The following is a 20,003-nucleotide window of genomic DNA, read 5'->3' as shown; positions in this document are numbered from 1 at the left end:
CTATAGAAGCATCCTAGCACTATACATGTTATCCTGAGAAAATCAATTCACAGACTAGGACTGAACTTCAATTTATAACAGTTACAATACCTGGCATTTAGATAGTGCTTCTTCAACAAACTTTCATACATATTATTTTAACTGATAGAATGAAAGGAGAAGATGCATAAGTAACCAAAAAAATTACATGCAAATCATTTGCTTGTGACTTTTCATTGCTCTTGACAATTCTGCATGATGCCATTTTGAGGTGAACTCTAATTGTCATCTTAAGGAGTTTTTATTTTTTTGGATTATATTCTATACTAGAGGCCTGGTGCACAAAAATTTGTGCACTTGGGGGGGAAGGGGGGGACCCCTCAGCCTGGCCTGTGCCCTCTCACAGTCTGGGACCCCTCGAGAGATAACGCCCTGCTGGCTTAGGCCTGCTCCAGGGTGGCAGAGGGCAGGCCTAATCCCTAGGTGCAGCCCCTGGTCTGGCTCAGAGCAGGGCCAATTGGGGCGTTGGGGCGCCGCCCCCTGTCATGCACAGAGCAGGGCGGATCTGGAGGTTGGGATGCCACCCTCAGTCACGCTCAGGGTAGGGCCGATTGGGGGGTTGGGCACCGCTCCCTGTCACACACAGAGCAGGGCCAATCCTGGGGTTGAGGAGCTCCCCGCTGTCACTCAGAGAGTAGGGCCGATAGGGGAGTTGGGGCACTGCCCCCTGTCACACACAGAGCAGGGCGGGTCAGGGGTTGGGGCGCCACCCTCTATCACCCACAGAGCAGGGCCAATCAGGGGGTTGGGATGCCACCACTCTCACACTCAGGGCAGGGCCAATGGGGAGGTTATGGCTCTACCCCATCACACACAGAGCAGGGCCCGTGGGAGGGGTGGGGGTTGTGGCACCACCCTCTATCACCCACAGAGCAGGGCCGATCAGGGGGTTGGGGCGCCGCACCCTGTCACACAGAGCCGCAGGGCGATCAGAGGTTGGGGAGCTCCCCTGTATCAGGCACAGAGCAGGGCTGATCAGGAGGTTGGGGCGCCTTCCCCTGTCATGAACAGAGCAGGGTGGATAGGGAGGTTGTGGCCCCACCCCCTGTCACAGACAAAGCCGCAGGACGTTCAGGGGGTTTGGGAGCTGCCCCCTGTCATGCTGATCCCGGTGCCGGGAGGCCTCTCAGCTTCGCTGATCCTGGTGCTGGGAGGCATATTACCCTTTTACTATATAGGATAGAGGCCTGGTGCATGGGTGGGGCTGGCTGGTTTGCCCTAAAGGGTGTTCTGGATCAGGGTGGGGGTCCCCACTGGGGTGCCTGGCCAGCCTGGGTGAGGGGCTGAGGGCTGTTTGCAGCTGGTCACACACCCATCAGGGTTGGGGTCCCCACTGGGGTGCCTGGCCAGCCTGGGTGAGGGGCTGAGGGCTGTTTGCAGCTGGTCACACACCCTTCAGGGTGGGGGTCCCCACTGGGGTGCCTGGCCAGTCTGAGTGAGGGGCTGAGGGCTGTTTTCAGGCTGGCGGGTGATGGTAGCTCCCAACCGCTTCTTTTTTCTTTTTTTAATTCTGGGCCAGCTTTAGCTCTGAGGCTCCAGCTCTTAGGCCTCCGCTGCTGAAAGTAGGTAATCAAAACAATGTATAACTCCAGCTCTGACTCCAGCTCTGAGATCCCAGCTCGCTGAAAGCTGGTTTCTGGGGTTTTTTTTTAGCTTCTATATTTGTTAAAATGTTTCAAACTGCAGGCTCAGAGGCCGGCAAGGCAGGCGGGGAACGTTGGAATCCTCTGTCACTGAAGCAAGCAAGCCTCATGTTAGTTTCAAGCTGCCTGGCTGCCGGCCGCCATCTTGGATGACAGTTAATTTGCATATCTTGCTGATTAGCCAATGGGAAGGGTAGCGGTCGTACGCCAATTACCATGTTTCTCTTTTATTAGATTAGATTGGTCCATTTATTTTTATTAAAATATATTTGTATTGATTTTTTACAGAGAGGAAGGGAGAGGGATAGAGAGTTAGAAACATCGATGAGAGAGAAACATCGATCAGCTGCCTCCTGCACACTCCCCACTGAGGATGTGCCTGCAACCAAGGTACATGCCCTTGACTGGAATCAAACCTGGGACCCTTGAGTCCGCAGGCCGACGCTCTATCCACTGAGCCAAACTGGTCAGGGCTATATATTGGTCCATCTAACTGAATCCAGCACATTCCATGGATACTATAAACTTCCTTCAATTCTCAACTTTCCATTCTCAGAAATAATCCATATCAGTTCCCATTGGTTCACTCTTTTCATGTTCTCTGGTTCCTCAAACTACTCTCCTCTGGGATTTAACCTGCGGCTGCTTAACTCTAAATTTTTTTCTTAGTCCATTGATTTAAAGGCTTTCACTTCTATTAAAATATATCACTGGGGTCAATTTAGGGCTCCTGAGATAACAATAATGGGAAGCTCAAATCTCCTTGGTTACCACAGTGACACTGCCAGTAATGATTTATTTACAGGTCTGGCTGTTGACAAACTTGTCAAGTGGGAGAAGTTGGTGTAGTTTTATTGAGATCTTTCAGACAGTTTAGTTATTATGGCTGTCACTTCAGTGTTATCTCCTTGAGAAAACACTGTTTCTAATTTCCCCCCTCCAAAATCCTGTTTCATCAGAGAGGGCACTGGGACCCAATTTATCTCATTAACCCATGCTGATAGGCCAGTGGTATTGATGGGTTATCCCATTTTGTTGTACATCTAAATGCAATAATTAATAAATGTGTTGGCTCTTATTATTGACTCAAAAATATTTAGTAAACGTCTATTATATTTTAGGTGCTGGTAAAAAGGCAATGAACAGTCTATAAGACCTTACTTCTGTCTTATAAATGAAGACATATCCTTTCAAACTGATAGTCTGAAAGTCTAAGAAGAATTTCTCTACAATCAACCTCTTGGTTCCAGTGTTTCTTTTGTCCTCTCTTACTAATGTTCTCTCTCTTTACTTTCATCTTTATTATTTACTAGAGGCCCGGTGTACAAATTCATGCTTGGGTGAGGTCCGGCCGGCCCACCCTGATTGGGGCTGATGGGGGCTGGGGGGAGGGACTGGGGGAGAGGTTAGCCGCTGGCCCCGCCCCTGATCAGGAGTGGGAGGGGGGCATTTGGGGGGAAGGGCTGCTGGGGGGAGGGCCGAGGGAAGTTGGCTGGCCGGCCCTGCCCCCATCTGGCTAGTTGGCCAACCGCAGTGGGTGTCATAGTGACTGGTCATTCCTGTCGTTCTGATCGCTTGGCTTTTATATATATAGATTCCCCATTTAGTGTCATAGGAAAAGCCAGAGGTATTGAAATTTTCTGTATCCCTTAACAGTGGATTAAAGTATCAGTAGCTGGTGCACTAATTGATCACTGTGCTTACTACGTTCATCTCTCTTCCTTAGAGGCAGATATTCTAATTCCCAAAACCTTATCATGATCTTCCTAATTTTAGGCTATTTTTTCCTTATTGATTAGCCCTTTCTTCCCTACTCATTTCCAGATAACAACTAAAGACATTAATTTGAGTCTCTCAGAGATCTAAGTCTTGTGCAAGATTCCTAAAATATCATCGTCTTATTTTATTTTTTAAAAGAATGTTTCTATTGAGTTTTAGAGAAAGAGGAAGGGAAAGGGAAAGGGAGAGAGAGAGAGAGAGAGAGAGAGAGAGAGAGAGAGAGAGAGAGAGAGAAACATCAATGTGAGAGTGAAACATTAAATGGCTGCCTCTTACCCACTACCAGGGATCAAGCCTCCAACCCATGCATGTGCCCTAATCCCTGACTTGGAATTGAAACAGCAACCTTTTGGTGCACAGGACAACACCCAGCCAACTGAGCCACACCAGCCAGGGCTAAAATGTCAGTGTTTTAATCCAGATTAAGAATCTATGGATGAAATTTCAGATATCATAGCAGGGACTAAATAATGATAAAAATTCATATTCAGAAAAGGAACCCAATTGAATGAACCTCCCAGGATCCCTCCTAGAAACAAATAAAAGTGATGGTGGTAACAATCGAGTCAAGTTAGGAGGCCTCTGCTTCTTTTGTACAATGACAGAACAGTAAAGACAGGAATGGTCATCAGGCAGCAGTTCTCTATGAGGGCATTTTTGGTGGTGTCAGTGCCTGGGTTTGCTCCTGGCATTTAATGCCAGGGGTCCCACATACCCACAGTGTAGCAGTGCCCTGATCAGCAGCACTGTCAGGCCATTCTTTTGCCAAGGGAAAGGAAACACAAGGTGGACTTATTTCCCCAAAGCTGTGTGCCTGGCCAGCGCCAGAGCTGGAGACAGAACTTAGAATTTTGTTCCAGAATTTTAAAAATTGGAACCACTTTTCTACATAACTTCTCCTTACACAGCCAAAGGGAAATTGTCCCATTCCAAAGTTTCTTTAAGGTCTGATGTTCTCCTTCTTCTAAGATATTTTCTCACACTCTAAATCCTTCTCTGGGTGTGATTTTAGTGGTATAAGAAAATGTCTCATTCTGTAGTTGTGATGTTTAAGGGAGGGGAGGTGTTACATTATCACATAAAAATACTTCTATTAACCTTGATCATTTGCTTTAACTTCCTACTTTTGACTACTTTAGAAAACCAAACCTACTCTTTTTAAGTATTGAAAGGAATGAATGTGCAGTTCTCATTCAACATATAACATTCATTCCAAGTATATCATGTGCCAGGCGTTGTGCTAGGTTCTTTAAGTGCGGGAGACATAATGTTAACAGTACAAAGCATAATCCCTCCCTCAGACATGTGAGAAGCTGAGTCCAATATAGTAGTCACATTGATATGATAGGATGCTATATGACTGTACAGAAAGGGCACTTAACCCCAACAGGGGTAGTCAGAAAGGCCTTCTGGAGGTTTGATATCCCAGTTGAGAATTGAAGGGTAGCAGGTGATAGTCGGACAACTGGTAGTAAGAAGGTGGTTGGATAAGAAGAATAGCAGATGGAAATCTAGATAAAAAGAACAGAGTCTGCAAAGCTTAGGTTACACAAGTAAATGTGTCACAATTGTGGACAAGCAAATAGTTTAGTTTGGCAGAAACATAGATAAGTTTGTCTGACAGTTGAGAAATGGGGATGGAAGGAATAAAGAGGCAAGGATGAGATTGGATAGGACAGGTCTTATTAATCCAGGGTAGAGCTTAGAGTTTTAAATAAATAATCAGCTTCTAAAAATTAGGGCTTCATTGACAACTCTCATTAGATGCAGAACATATAGCCTAACATTCCTGTTGAAATTCATCACATCCACTCCCATCGATGTGGTAAACATGTTTCTACCCTGGAGTATCTCTGACACAGATCCTGTCCTCCCTTCTACATCCAGTGGCAGGCCCCTGACCCCCCAAAATAATCCTAATCAGTGCTCATCAGTTTTGGGGAGATGGCATCAAAGTAAATAAAGAGGAGACATTAGAGTACTTGAGGACAGTGTCAAAGAGGAAAGATTTATCACGTAATTGTACACACAGCACAACTATTAATGAAAAATACCACTTTTCCTATCATTACCAAGGTTTTCTTTTGCAAAGATAATCTACTGGACCAAATGGTGAACAATACATAAATAGTGTTTTCTGTCTGAGTGAATGTTGGAGATGTGATTACAGTGTTTTGAAAAATAATGTGATTTTACAAATTGCTAAAGAGTAGATTGGCAAAAAGTGTTCACTAGAGACAATACATGCAATAATTAAAGAGTGGTTTTCCAGTCTGATCAAGAAATATTTTTGTGTAATAGTAGTAGAATTCTATTGATAGTCTTCCGCGTTAAATTAAAGCACCAACCATACTCACAGGTTTAATTTGGAGGAGCTGTTCAATTTTGCATAGTGATATGCAAGTGAAAACTCAGTTTGAGCATCAATAAAATAGAAGTGAAACATTCTTCAGAAAATTGACTTTGAAAAAAGTAATAATCATGGCAGTAGTAAAAGAGTAAAGGTTTTCTCAAGATAGAACTTTGTACTTATTTAAAACAGATGGCAACAAGTCAGGTGACAAGAGAGTAAAAATACTGGAGAAGAAAAAAGAAATAGGACATTAAATGTTTTTGAGACAACACAAAAGAATGAAACAAAATAAAATGAGGCATGAGAATGTAGAGGCAAATGATTGAGAAACAAGAAAATCATTGCTTATTTATACCTTCTCTGTTTTCTAAAATAATTTCAGGCAGCTTCCGAGAAAAGACACAGGAAGAAAACTATTAATAAACAGAACAGGTACAGGGTCTAAGGAGCAGCAAGCAGAACTTGCATTCCCTTTACGACCTTAGACATGGAATTACTCAGAATCATTTCCTCTGCGGTTCTTTAGAGGCAAATTTCTAAGGCTGATCTGTTTGCAAGGTAAGGGGACTTAGACTTCCCTTTTTGAAAAGAGAAAACGCCAAATAATCTGAAGCATCTTTTAAAATTACTACACGATGTAATAGATTTCTCACTGTCATAAAGCTGGTCGTGTATCAGTCATCCAAGCGGATGTCTTTTAACCTTTTCCTTCAGATGAAGTGAGGGGAAAGAGCTTCAAGCATAAGGGCAGAGAGGAACAGAGAAAGGTGTGTGTTTAAAACATCTCCTCACAGGGGCATATAACCCCAGCAAAATAGAACCTTGCTTCTCAAAGTGTGGACTAGGACCAGTAGCATTTGTACAGTGAGAGCTTGTTAGACATGCAGAAGCTTGGCCCCTACCTCATACCTATGGAATCAGAATTGCATCTTAATAAGACCACAGGGGATTTCTACGTGCAATAAAGTTTGAAAAGCACTGCTGAAGAGGTCAAATAAAATGTAGAGTAAAGGGAGGAAAAATTATTGCCGTGTACACACTTAGAGCAGACCATGTACCCTCCTTTATAGAACAGTAATAGAAGATAAGTGGGATAAGGAAATTACTAAATAGTAAAAGTTCCATGCATTCATTGACCAGGATGTCTAGGATGAGTGTTGGGTATTTGGGTGAAATTGAGTTGGGGATAAGATCTAAAAGTGTCAGGAGAGAGGAGGTGCGGTTACAGAGGATGATAGTTGAAATAGGCTGGAGAGCCGATAATGCAGAAGTACAAACAATAGTATTTAAATAAATATAGCCCAAAAGGAAGAATACCAAGTTAGTGTTCAGAGATCAATAAATATTATTGTGATGCACTAGAATACTGTTGTATGGAATGTTATTTAAAGCAAGTAGATAATTAGGACATTAACTTTATTTTACAGAATTATCTGCAGTAATGATATATCTTATCCTGAAAAACATCCTACATATAGTTAAGGGTCAAGAACCAACAGAATGGTGTAAAATAGTGGTTCTTAACCTTGGCTGCACATGAGAATCACCTGGGAATCTTTTTAAAATCCTGATTTCTGGGCCTCATACTCTGGAAATTCTGTTTCTTTGTTACTAATGTTGTGGCCTCACGCCATAACAAAGAAACAGAATTTCCGGAGGATGAGGCGCAGAAATCAGGATTTAAAAAAGATTCCAAGGTGATTCTAATGTGCAGCCAAGGCTGAGAACCACTGGTGTAAAATATTAACAAACTGTAGTCTATCATCACTGATATTTCAAACTGTTTTGTATGTGTTGCTTGTATTAAGAGTGTAGGGCTAGGAGAGTGTAGGGATCCTTAGAGAAATGGCTAATACCAATTCTGGACCAGGAAAGGCATAAAATGTGTCTGAAATATCTTATACTGAAAAACAAGAAAGCTGTTAGAGACAGCTGGATTCATGTCAAATGGACACCAGAGCCAATTTGAAGTTGATTGCACTTGCCAAAGAAGAGATAATATTAGCAAAAAAAAAAAAAAAAAAAAGGAGGGGGGGATAATGAGAATGGATTGAGACAAATCAAATATGTTAAAGTCCACCAGTTCTTAATACTACATACAAAAATTCTCATTAGTCACCTTTTGAAGATACTATGGAATCAACACTTTATTCTGAAAACTAGTAAGTGAGGTGATACAGTAAAGCATTTACATCACATTTCTTGTACAAATAGTATTTAAGGGTGCCAAATGGTTAATTTTGGAAAGATCCTTTAAAAGTGAATAAATATTGAAGCAATATTAGAATTGGAATATCACCATTGAACTCCTAATGAAATAATGGATTTAGGCCATGATCATCAACGGCTATTAAAGCCATTAGGTGAATTGCTGATGGGGAGATTTCTAATGGTGGATCGGGCTGACAACAGCAAGCCCATTGCCCAGTATTAATGTCACCCACACAATATGAGAAAGAACTAGACATTATATGTCTCCTAATGGAACTATACAACACCCTTATAAAATAGCCATGTCATAAATCTCAGCTGCATCTGATCAAGCTTTTAGCTTTCCAGAGAATATAGGAAACAGAAGAATATGTGAAAAGGCCCCATAAAAGAGGCAATCAGCAAAGCTTAGAATATCAGAATCTACTTTCTTCAACAAAGAGATCATGAGGGAAGAGGAAGAGTGAGGGGAAATCTATAGATTAAATAATATGTAAGACTTTGGCTTTCAGTTCTGACACATGAAGAGCTGGGAAATCATCACCCCTATTCTTGCAATAGGAAAAAAAAATGCTGATAAAACTGAAGAATCAGTTATTTTCTTGTAGAGATACTGCAGTCCCAAGACAACTGCCACTCCAAGTCCGGAGAGACAGATGAAGACAGAATCTTAACTGAGATCAGCTTACATGGAGCAGAAGCCACTGGAGCCATAAACAGGTAAGAGCATTTAAATGGAAATTTGAATGTTTGGAATCTGAGTGTTGAATAACTTGAGAGTGAGAAACTGCCAGAGCCTCAAGTTTAGGGTCTCCATACTTTTTGGAGTTTTATCTTCAGAAACCTAACTTTCCTGTCTCACCTAAAGGGAGGGGGCGGGGGAAAAAAGACTAATAAACTTTGTGGAAAAAAACAGCAACAACTTTTGTGAAGGTCACAGCTCAGGTACATAAGCCACTAAAAGGTACCTGCACTACCTATGAAATGGCACATGGTATTTGAAAGGTAAACTTAGATTAGCTGTAAATGTATATTTCAAACTCTAGGGAAACCACTAAACACAGGGGAAATCAAATATAATTGATTTGCTGAAAGAGGAGAGAAAATGGAATCATGTGAAATGCTCAGTTAAAACCAGAGAAGGGAAAAAGAGAGAAGATTAAAAAAAAAATGAAACAAAGAACAAATGTGATGAATAGAAAACACTTAAAAACAGCATATATTAATTCAATTATATCAAAAATCACTTAAAATGTGAATGTTCTAAATGTACCAATTAAATGACACATTGTAGTAGTAGATAAAACACATGACCCAACTCTATGTTTTCTGCAAGATGGTAACATTAAAAATAAGGGATGTGAAAGGACATACCACAGTAACACTAGTAAAAGAAAGATGGAGTACTTATGTTAATTTCAGACAAAGCAGAATCAAGAACAAGAAAAATTATCAGGGATAAAGAGGGTATTACATAAAGATAAATTGGTCAGTTCTCTAAGAAGACATAATACTTTAAATGTTTGCATCTAATAATAGAGCATCAAAATATATAAGGCAAAACCTGATAGAACTGCAAAGAAATATAGACAAATCCATAACTATGATTGTAAACTTCAACACCCCATTTTTCAGTGATAGGTAAATACAGTAGAAAAAAGGTCAGTAAGGATATAGCTGAACAAAACAGTACCATCAGCCAATTGACATTTATAAAATACTTCCTCCAACAACAGTATTATACATGTTATTCTCAAACTCACATGGAAAATTTATAGAAATAGGCCATGTTCTAGGACATAAAACACAGTGCAAATTTTTAAATAATAGAAATCATCCAAATTATGTTCTTAGACCACAGTGGAACCAAGCTCAAGTTATTTGGAAACATACAGATATAAACAACACATATCTAAATAAATAAAACATGCATCAAAGATTTTAGAGAAATTAGAATATTTTAAACTAAATGAAAATAAAACTTGAAAAAATTTAGGGGATTCAGTGAAAGCAGTGCTTAGAGGAAAATTTATAGCACTAAATATGCATGTATTTGAAAATAAGATAGGTATAAAATCAAGTTAAGCTTCCACATTAAGTAAATATAGAAAAAAAGAGTAATATAAACCTATCCAAGTAGAAAAGAAATAATAAAAATTAAAGCAGCAATCAAATAAATTGAAAACAGTAACTTAATAGAGAACATTAACTAAGTCAAAAGCTTATACTTTGAAAAGATCAACAACAAAAATGAGAAAAGATGCAAATTATCCTATCTAATAAAAGAGAAACATGGTAATTAGCGTACAACCGCTACCCTTCGCATTGGCTAATCAAGGCAATATGCAAATTAACTGCCAGCCAAGATGGTGGCCGGCAGCCAGGCAGCTTGAAACTAACATGAGGCTTGCTTGCTTCAGTGACGGAGGACTCCAACGTTCCCCACCTGCCGCCTCTGAGCTGGCCTCTGAGCTGGCAGTTTGAAACATTGTAACAAATATAGAAGCTAAACAAAACCCCAGAAACCTGCTTTCAGCGAGCCCGGATCTCAGAGCTGGAGTTATACATTGTTTCGATTGTAGAACCGAAACAAACCAGATACCTGCTTTCAGCAGCAGAGGCATCAGAGCTGGAGCCTCAGAGCTAAAGCTGGCCCAGAATAAAAAAAAGAAAGAAAAAAAGGAGCGGTTGGGAGCTTCAGCCCTCAGCCCCTCACCCAGACTGGCCAGGCACCACAGTGGGGACCCCCACCCTGAAGGGTGTGTGACCAGCTGCAAACAGCCATCATCCCCTCACCCAGGCTGGACAGGCACCCCAGTGGGGACCCCCACCCTGAAGGGTGTGTGACCAGCTGCAAAGAGCCATCATCCCCTCACCCAGGCTGGCCAGGCACCCCAGTGGGGACACCCACCCTGCTCCAGGATACCCTTCAGGGCAAACCAGCCAGCCCCACCCATGCACCAGGCCTCTATCCTATATAGTAAAAGGGTAATATGCCTCCCAGTACCGGGATCAGCGGAGCCTCGAGGCCTCCTGGCACCAGGATCAGCATGACAGGGGGCAGCACCCAAACCCCCTGATCGCCCTGCAGCTCTGTGTGTGATGGGGCGGGGCCACAACCTCCCTATCTACCCTGCTCTGTTTGTGACAGGGGGGAGCTCCTCAACCCCCTTATCAGCCCTGTTCTGTGCCTGATAGGGGGGAGCTCCCCAACCCCCTGATCACCCTGCGGCTCTGTGTGTGACAGGGGGCGGGGCCACAACCTCCCTATCCGCCCTGCTCTGTTCCTGACAGGGGAAGGCGCCCCAACCTCCTGATCAGCCCTGCTCTGTGCCTGATACTGGGGAGCTCCCCAACCCTCTGATCGCCCTGCGGCTCTGTGTCTGACAGGGTGTGGCGCCCCAACCCCCTGATTGGCCCTGCTCTGTGTGTGACAGGGTAGAGCCATAACCTCCCCATCAGCCCTGCCCTGAGTGTGAGAGTGGCGGCACCCCAACCCCCTGATCGGCCCTGCTCTGTGGGTGATAGAGGGCGGCGCCCCAACACCCCCCACCATGGGCCCTGCTCTGTGTGTGATGGGGTAGAGCCATAACCTCCCCATCGGCCCTGCCCTGAGTGTGACAGTGGCGGTGCCCCAACCCCCTGATTGGCCCTGCTCTGTGGGTGATAGAGGGTGGTGCCCCACCCCCCTTATTGGCCCTGCTCTGTGTGTGACAGGGGACTGTGCTCCAACTCCCCTATCGGCCCTACTCTGTGAGTGAGAGGGGGGAGCTCCTCAATCCCCTGATGGGCCCTGCTCTGTATGTGACGGGGGGAGCTCCCCAACCCCCTGATGGGCCCTGCTCTGTGCATGACAGAGGGGAGCTCCCCAACCCCCCTGATGGGCCCGGCTCTGTGCGTGACGGGGGGAGCTCCCCAACCCCCTGATTGACCCTGCTCTGTGCGTGACAGGGGGTGGTGCCACAACCTCCCCATTGACCCTGCCTTGAGAGTGACAGGGGGCGGTGCCCCAACCCTCCAATTGGCCCTACCCTGAGCGTGACTGAGGGTGGCATCGCAACCTCCCAATCTGCCCTGCTCTGTGCATGACAGGGCGCAGCGCCCCAACTCCCCAATCAGCCCTGCTCTGAGCCCGACCAGGGGCTGCACCTAGGGATTGGGCCTGCCCTCTGCCACCCGGGAGCAGGCCTAAGCCAGCAGGGCGTTATCTCCCGAGGAGTCCCAGACTGCGAGAGGGCACAGGCCAGGCTGAGGCACCCCTTTTCCCCCCGAGTGCACAAATTTTTGTGCACTGGGCCTCTAGTTAATATCAATAATGAAAGAGGAGATATCTCTACTGATATCATGGATATTGAATAGAAAATAGAAGAATATATGAACAACTCTATTACCAATATTCTGTTAACTTAAATGACATAAGGGAGTAAGAACTTTTCCTCTACTCATCTTAGATTATCCACTGGGAGTCTGCAACACAAAACAAGTTGACAAGAGCAAAACAAACAAGTTTATTAACCTAGAGGCCCAGTGCACAAAATTTGTGCATGGGGGCAGGGTCCCTCATACTGGCCTGCACACTCTGCCATCCAGGACCCCTTGGGGGATGTCCGACTGTCTCTTGCAATCCAGGACCACTGGCTCCTAACCACTCGCCCACCTGCCTGATCGCCCCTAACCTCTCTGCTTTCCTGCCTGATTGCCCCTAATTACCTCTGCCTGCCTGATCGCCCCTAACCATCTCTGCCTGCCTGCCTGATCGCCCCTACCTGCTCCCCTACCAGCCTGATCACCCCTAACTGCTCCCCTGCTGGCCTGATTGCCTCTAACCACCTCTGCTTCACCCTGCACCTGGGACTGAGGATTCCCTCCTCTGGCCAGTTGCAGGCACCCTGGACCTGGGCTTCCCTCCCTCTAGCCAGGCACAGGCACCCAGGACCCGGACCGACTTCGCCCAGCCTGGCCACAGCCTCAGGGGACCATGGGTGGGTGGCTTCCCCCAGGCCGCAGCCGCAGGCACCCAGGACTGCAGGGCAGGCAGCTTGTCCCTCTCCCGGGTCGCAACGATAGGGGCTAGTACCTGGGACCACAGGCTGTGCAGCTTGTCCCTCCCCTGGGCCGCAGGCGCAGGCACAGCCACTGGCATCTGGAACCACGGGGCAGGTGGCTTGTCCCTCTCCCGGGCCACAGCCTGGCTGGTCCCCATTCCTCTCTCATGAGCTCATTTGTGCCTGGCTGATCCCCATTCCTCTCTCCCCAGTGTTGAGTGTCTGAGCCATTACGGCATGAGGGCATGATGACCATTTGCATATTAGCTCTTTAATATATAGGATATCTCATATTTACATGGGAGAAACTCAAAGGTCAATAACTCAAAGAGGTGGTGTGGAACTCTGGCTTGTATAGCATCTTAACTAAAGAAACAATGATTTTTAGAGGAGTGAAAAGACAAAGAAAATAGTTTTAGTGGTTTAACCTGTGAGAAAGTAAATATATGGGGTGAAATTAATAGATTAATGGTTTTCTACTGACTCCTCTGGTGACATCTCTGGGCTAAGTGTCCAGATCAACAACTTTTAACCTGTTTGTCACAAGAATTTTTACAACATGCAATACCTGACTGTTTAGTCAGAGATACTGACCTCTTTTCCCTTAGATTGTCAAATAAAATAATGACAACTACCAACACAACAATAGACACCCAGTGTCAATGTACTGTCTTGAACCATAAATATATAGGTCATATAACAGTGTTGCATCTTTTTTTTTTATGTATTTATTGTTTCAGAGAGGAAGGTAGAGTGAGAGAGAGAGAGAAACATCAATGATGAGAGAGAATCATCGATTGGCTGCCTCCTGCACACCCCCTCCCCCCCCCCCCCCCCCGCCACTGGGGATCACACCCACAACCTGGCTTGTGCCCTTGGGCAGAATCGAACCTGGGACCCTTCAGTCCGCAGGCCGACGCTCTATCCATTGAGCCAAACCGGATAGGGCAACAGTGTTGCATCTTATTGGTCATGTTACATAATCAGTTTGTGTCTGATTGGTTAATTTTTGGTACCAGAAATTATATATATGAAATTGATTTCAGAGAGGAAGGGAGAGGGAGAGAGAGATAGAAACATCAATGATGAAAGAGAATTATTGATTGGCTTCCTCCTGCTAGCCCCTCCCCCGCACTGGGGATTGAGCCCGCAACCCAGGCATGTGTCCTTAACCCTTAACCAGAATTGAATATGGGACCCTTTACTCTGTAGGTTGATGCTCTATCCATCAAGCCAAACCAGCCAGGGCAGTACCAGAAATTCTTATATACAAGTAGCTGATTTTGTAAAAGTCACCTTGGAGCAAAAAAGGTAAGTAATTGCTCTTATATTTTTTATAAATCAATAAAAATTATTCCTATATTTTGTCATGTCAGCAAAACATATAATATAGTTTTTGGTGTGCTGCAGAATTTTAGTAATTAATTTATGTGTGTCATGAGATGAAAAAGGTTGAAAATCACTGGTCTAGATTTATCTTCAGTAAAGTAAAATTTATATCCTGCCTTTAGGCAGAAAAAGGAAGCATAAAGAGGGCATTTCCTGTATTTACTGCTTCGTAATTGCCTTCATCTCAAAATAATTCTTATGTCAAACAGCCATATTATTCAGTGCTAAAAAGAAATGAGCTACCAAGCCATGAAAGACATGTAGGAACTTTAAGTGATTATTACTAAGTGAACAAAGCCTATCTGAAAAGGCTATGTGCTATCTGATTCCAACTGTATGATTTTCTATAAAAGGCAAAACAATAAAAATATCAGTGTTTGCCATAAGTAGATGGAGAGGTGAGTAAGAAGAGCACAGAGGATTTTTAGGGCAGTGAAAATACATACTCTGTATGATATTATAATTATGGACATAAGTCATGATACATTTGTCTAAAACCACATATGTTCAACACCAAGAATGTACAAACTAAGATTGAAACTATGGTAAACTATGGACTTTGGGTGATTATGATATGTCAATGTAGGTAGCTTCATACTTGGTAAAAGTTCTCTGTATTTTAAAAAAGGATTTGAGCAGACATCTCACTAAAGATATACAATGGCAATAAGTGTATGAAAAGATGTTCACCATACATGTCATTAGGGAATTGCAACATAAAGCAAAAATGAGATACCACTACACACCTGTTAGAACAACTAAAAGCCACCATGCTGACAGCACCAAATGTTGATGAGGATGTGGATTAAGAACTCTCATTCAGTCCTAGCCAGTGTGACTCAGTTGGGTGGAGCATCATCCTTTACACCGACTAGTGGCATGTTAGATTCCAATCAGCGCACATACCCAGGTTGTGGGATCTATCCCGGTCAGGCAGGCATGTAGGGCATGAAGTCTCTCTCTCCCTCTGTCTCCCCATCTCCCTTGAGTAAGGATTTAAAAGAAGAACTCTTGTTCATAGTTGGCAGTTTGCTACAAAACTAAACATGGTCTTACCATACAATCCAGCAATTTTGATCTTAGTTATTTGCTCAGTTGACTTTAAAATGTTTATTTATGCAAAAACCTGCATGCCAATGTTTTTGGCAGCTGTAGTAATAATCACCAAAAACTGAAAGCAACAGAGATGCCCTTCAATAGGTGAATGGATAAGCAAACAGTGATACATCCCTGCACTAGACTTTCATTCAGCAATGAGAAGAAATGAAATACCATGCCAGGAAAAGACATGAAGGAACTTTAAATGCATATTGTAACTGAAATAAACAAATCTAAAAGGCAACATAACATATAATTATAACTAGATATTCTGGAAAAGGCAAAACTATAGAGACAGGAAAAGATCAGCAGTAGGAAGGGGTTTGGGTGGGGTAAGAGATAAATAGGTGAAAAACAGGATATGTTTAGAATGACAAAACTATCTATAATAATAAAAGTATAATATGCTAATTAGACCGGATGTCCTTCTGGACGACCTTCCGGACAAAGCCAGGGCTGCGAGGGCCGAGGTGGCTGCGGTGGCCGTGGGGGCTGAGCCCCTTGCACGGATTCGTGCATCAGGCCTCTAGTTTTTTAGTAATGTTGTAATGGTAGATATGGAACATTATGCATTTGTAAAAACTCATAAAACTTTACAATAAAAGGTATAATATTGCATATAGTTTATATAGAATTTTTTAGGATGTCTTGGATTCATAGGAAAAAATTCAGATTGTGACAAAAGAATCTACTTGTATTACAGATGTATGAAACTACCTCACTGAGAGGTTAGGGGAAGAATGCTGAACTAAATAACTTTGGAAATGGAGTATTAAGAATGAAGGAAAAGGGAGCTGCACATAGCACTGTACTCGAGTTGATAAATTTTGTTTCCCATGGGGGTATAGGTTGATAATTCTTATACTGCCATACATGGTTTTTGGCATTAAACAATTTAACAAATAGATGGTAGATAGTGAGAACCAGGTTTCTCACTATTGTGGAAATTTAGAGGTAATCAAGAGGAGAAGGCTAGAATGATTCATGTGGTAATGGATTACATCAGTAAGAACTCACATTTAACCTAATATAGATACACATGGCTAAATATAGAAATATTTTTGGATGTGTGTATGCACAGGTTATTATACAGATATATACTTCTTTGCCCATAACTTTGAGTGCCTAAAAGAAACAACACCCCAGTAGCAACAAGCCTATCTACCATCAAGATCATGGTTGCTAATACCATTTTTCTGAAGGAGGGACCAGGGCTTTTCAGAGAAATACCTGATTCTAGCACTGCACAGGAATATATAAGATGAGCCTGGAGCATCTTGTAGTGTCAGAGTGTACCAAAGTGCTTAAAAATATAAGCAAGCACTACATTAATAAGGTTGTGACGAAGGGGCACAGGAGCCGTGTCAAGCTGACTAATGGCCCCCAAAGATATCCATTTCCAAGTCCTGGAACCTGGGAATGTTACTCTGTAAGGAAAATGGCCCTGGCTGAGTTATTCGGTAAGGAAGACTCTTTGATAACCCAGTTGCCTCCTAAATACATTCACATGTAACCTTATAAGAGGGAGGCGGAGAGAACTTTGGCACTGACACAGAGAAGCAGAGGCAGTGTGGTCAGGTTGGCAGAGATGGGAGGGAGGCAGCTGGCACAACTAAGGGTTGCTGGCATCCGCCAGAAGCTGGAAGAGGCGAGGAATGGGTTCTCTGCCTCCAGCAGGAGCCCGGCGTGGCCAACACGGTGCTTTTGGCTTCAATGAAACTGATTTTGGACTTCTGGCCTCCAGAACTGTGAGAGGATACATTTCTGTTGTTCTATCTAAGCCATCAACTTTGTGGTAATTTGCGTAGCAGTCCTGGAAAACTAGGTGAAGAACAGGCTATGTTTGGGATGACAAAATATGGTTAACTGGCAATGGAAAAAACTGTCAATGGAAGAAGCCAGAACTTTTTAGTAACAAGATAAAACAAATAGTATCAGGTTATAACTCAAAGTATAAAATACATATCAATGAATGCATACTGATATAAGTAAATTATTACATAAATTTGTAAATGGGGAAGAAGAGACAAGCCTTTCATTCCAAATAAATTATGTGGCTACGCCCCAACTCAGTGAAGTAGAATGTAGCCCCCTACTCCATAAGTGTGAAGTAACACATGGAAAGGAGGAAGAAAGCAATAGCTTCACAAACACTATGTCAGCCAGGTTATCAAAGTCAGCACCAGCAGTCATCAATCATGTTATGATATAATGAAGATGGCACTTTACCTCTGTTATCTTTCACCTCAAAACCAAAAGCTCTTAGTTCATTTTTTGGCAGGTATCTGTCCAGTTTTCCCAACATCACTTATTGAAGAGACTGCCATTTCTCTTGTATATTCTTGCATCCTTTGTCATAGATTAATTGACCATATGAGGGAGGGTTTATATAAAAAAATAAACTCAAAATGGATTAAATACTTACATGTAAGACCCGAAGACATGAAACTCCTAGAAGAAAAAATAGGTAGTAAACTCTTTGAAATTAGTCTTAGTAATATATTTTTGGATATGTCCTTTGGGCAAGGGAAACAAAACTAAAAATAAACAAATGGGACATAAAATTATAAAGCTTCTGTACAGAAAAGGAAACCATCAACAAATAAAAAGGCAGTTCACTGAATGGAAGGATATATTTGCAAAAGAGATGTTCATAAGGGGTTAATATCCAAAATATAACTCAATAATATCCAAAATATACTACTCAATAAAAAATAATAAGAAACACCAATCTGCTAAAAAAAAATGGGCAAAGGACATTAGTAGATATTTCTCCAAAGAAGACATACAGATGGCCAACAGATATTCAAAATCACTAATCATCAAGGAGATGCAACTAAAAACCACAATGAGATATCCTTTCACAACTGCCAGAATGACTATTATCAAGAAGTCAACAAGTGTTGGTTAGGATGTGCAGAAAATAAAGCCTCATGCACTGTGGGTGGGAGTGTAAATTCCGATAGCCACTATGGAAAACAGTATGAAGAGTCCTTAAAACACTAAAAATAGAACTACCGTATGACCCAGCAATTCCACTTCTTGGTATTTATTCAAAGAAAACAAAAACACTAATTTGAAAAAAATATGCCACCCTATGTTTATTGCAGCATTATTTACAATATCCAAGATATGAAAGCAATCAATAGATGAAGAAGATGTATACATATAATGGAAAATTTGCCATAAAAAATAGCAAAATCTTGCTATTTGTGACAGCTAACATGGGTATTATTCTAGGTGAAAAAAGACAAAGGAAGACAAATACCATATGATTCCACTTAGATGTGGAATCTAAAAATAAAACAAAACAAAAACAGTCCCATAGAAACAGAGAACAGTCTGATGGTTGCCAGAGAGGGGTGGGGATGGATGAAAAAGTTGAAGGAGAATATAGTTAATAATATTATGATCACTTTGCATGGTGACAGATGGTTACTAGACTTATTGTGGTGATAATATTGTAAGGTATATAAATGTCAAATCACTATGTTGTACACCTGAAACTAATATATTGTATGGTCAACTATACTTAAAACAACAACCCACAAGTTCTGTCTAATCATGATAAAAACATCAGACAAATTCTAACAGAGAGGCATCCTATAACATATTTGACCAGTACTCCTCAAAATTGGCAAGGTTATCAAAAACAGGGAAAGTCTGAAAAAACGGTTACAGCCAAGAGAATCACTTTTTGTACAGTTTCCTTTTATTTATATGTGTTAGTTTAAGCAAAAAAAAATAACTACTCTGCTAATAGTATCATTTAGATAATCTGGATGTGAATTTATTTGACTCCTTTTGTTCTTGAGTACAGGTCACCCATTTCTGTCCATTGCAAATCTACTGAGTTTTGATTGGATGCCTGATATTATGAATGATACATAGTAGACACATGGAAGAGTGACTTTTATTCTAGTTAACACTTTAACTTGGCTGGACTAAAAACTTCATACTCTGTCTCCTTTGTAGTCAGTAGCTGATATTTGCCTCAGATCTGTAGTGTTAAGCTCTGGGTTTTTGTTTGTTTTTAACTAGTTCCTCTCTAGTTTCCCTTGCAAATGTTGTTTAATGGCCAGCCAACATTGCAGGCCAATCTTGGTTGCATATTTTGGGACTCATTCCCTACCCGGCTCTTCCCTTCCAAGCTTTCTTCTGTAGCTCTGTTTGCTCTCCAAACCCTGAACTCTGGCATGTTATGCTTCAGAGCAGCTCGTCTTTGTCTTGCTGCCGTAAGCTGCTGTACCAAGTGGGGATTGTCCTCAGTGAAGAAGCTACAAATTTTCCAATCTCACCAGGTGCAATTCCTGATTCTCCAGATCAGATATCCTTTTAGTTTCACTTTCTTTTGATTGTTCTCCAGTGTTTCCAATGAGTTTTCTCAAATAATGTAGTTCAAGTTTTACAGCTGTAATCTGTGGTTACTTTGATCTCTCCAAGCTA

The 20,003-nt window shown here is 42.4% G+C and overlaps 1 protein-coding gene across 1 annotated transcript in view; it reads left to right on the top strand.

Moving 5' to 3' along the window:
• The window catches only part of UNC13C (unc-13 homolog C), a 709,455-nt gene that overhangs the window by 13,463 nt on the left and 675,989 nt on the right, over positions 1–20,003 (top strand). The window contains exons 2-3 of the mRNA XM_081108846.1: positions 8,634–8,745; positions 14,283–14,381. The gene's annotated coding sequence lies outside the window, so the exon portion shown is untranslated. The remainder of the gene's footprint in view (positions 1–8,633; positions 8,746–14,282; positions 14,382–20,003) is intronic.

Source organism: Myotis nattereri (assembly GCF_964212035.1).
Source record: "Myotis nattereri genome assembly, chromosome: 1".
Lineage (NCBI taxonomy): Eukaryota > Metazoa > Chordata > Mammalia > Chiroptera > Vespertilionidae > Myotis > Myotis nattereri.
This window is presented reverse-complemented; position numbering and strand designations above follow the sequence as displayed.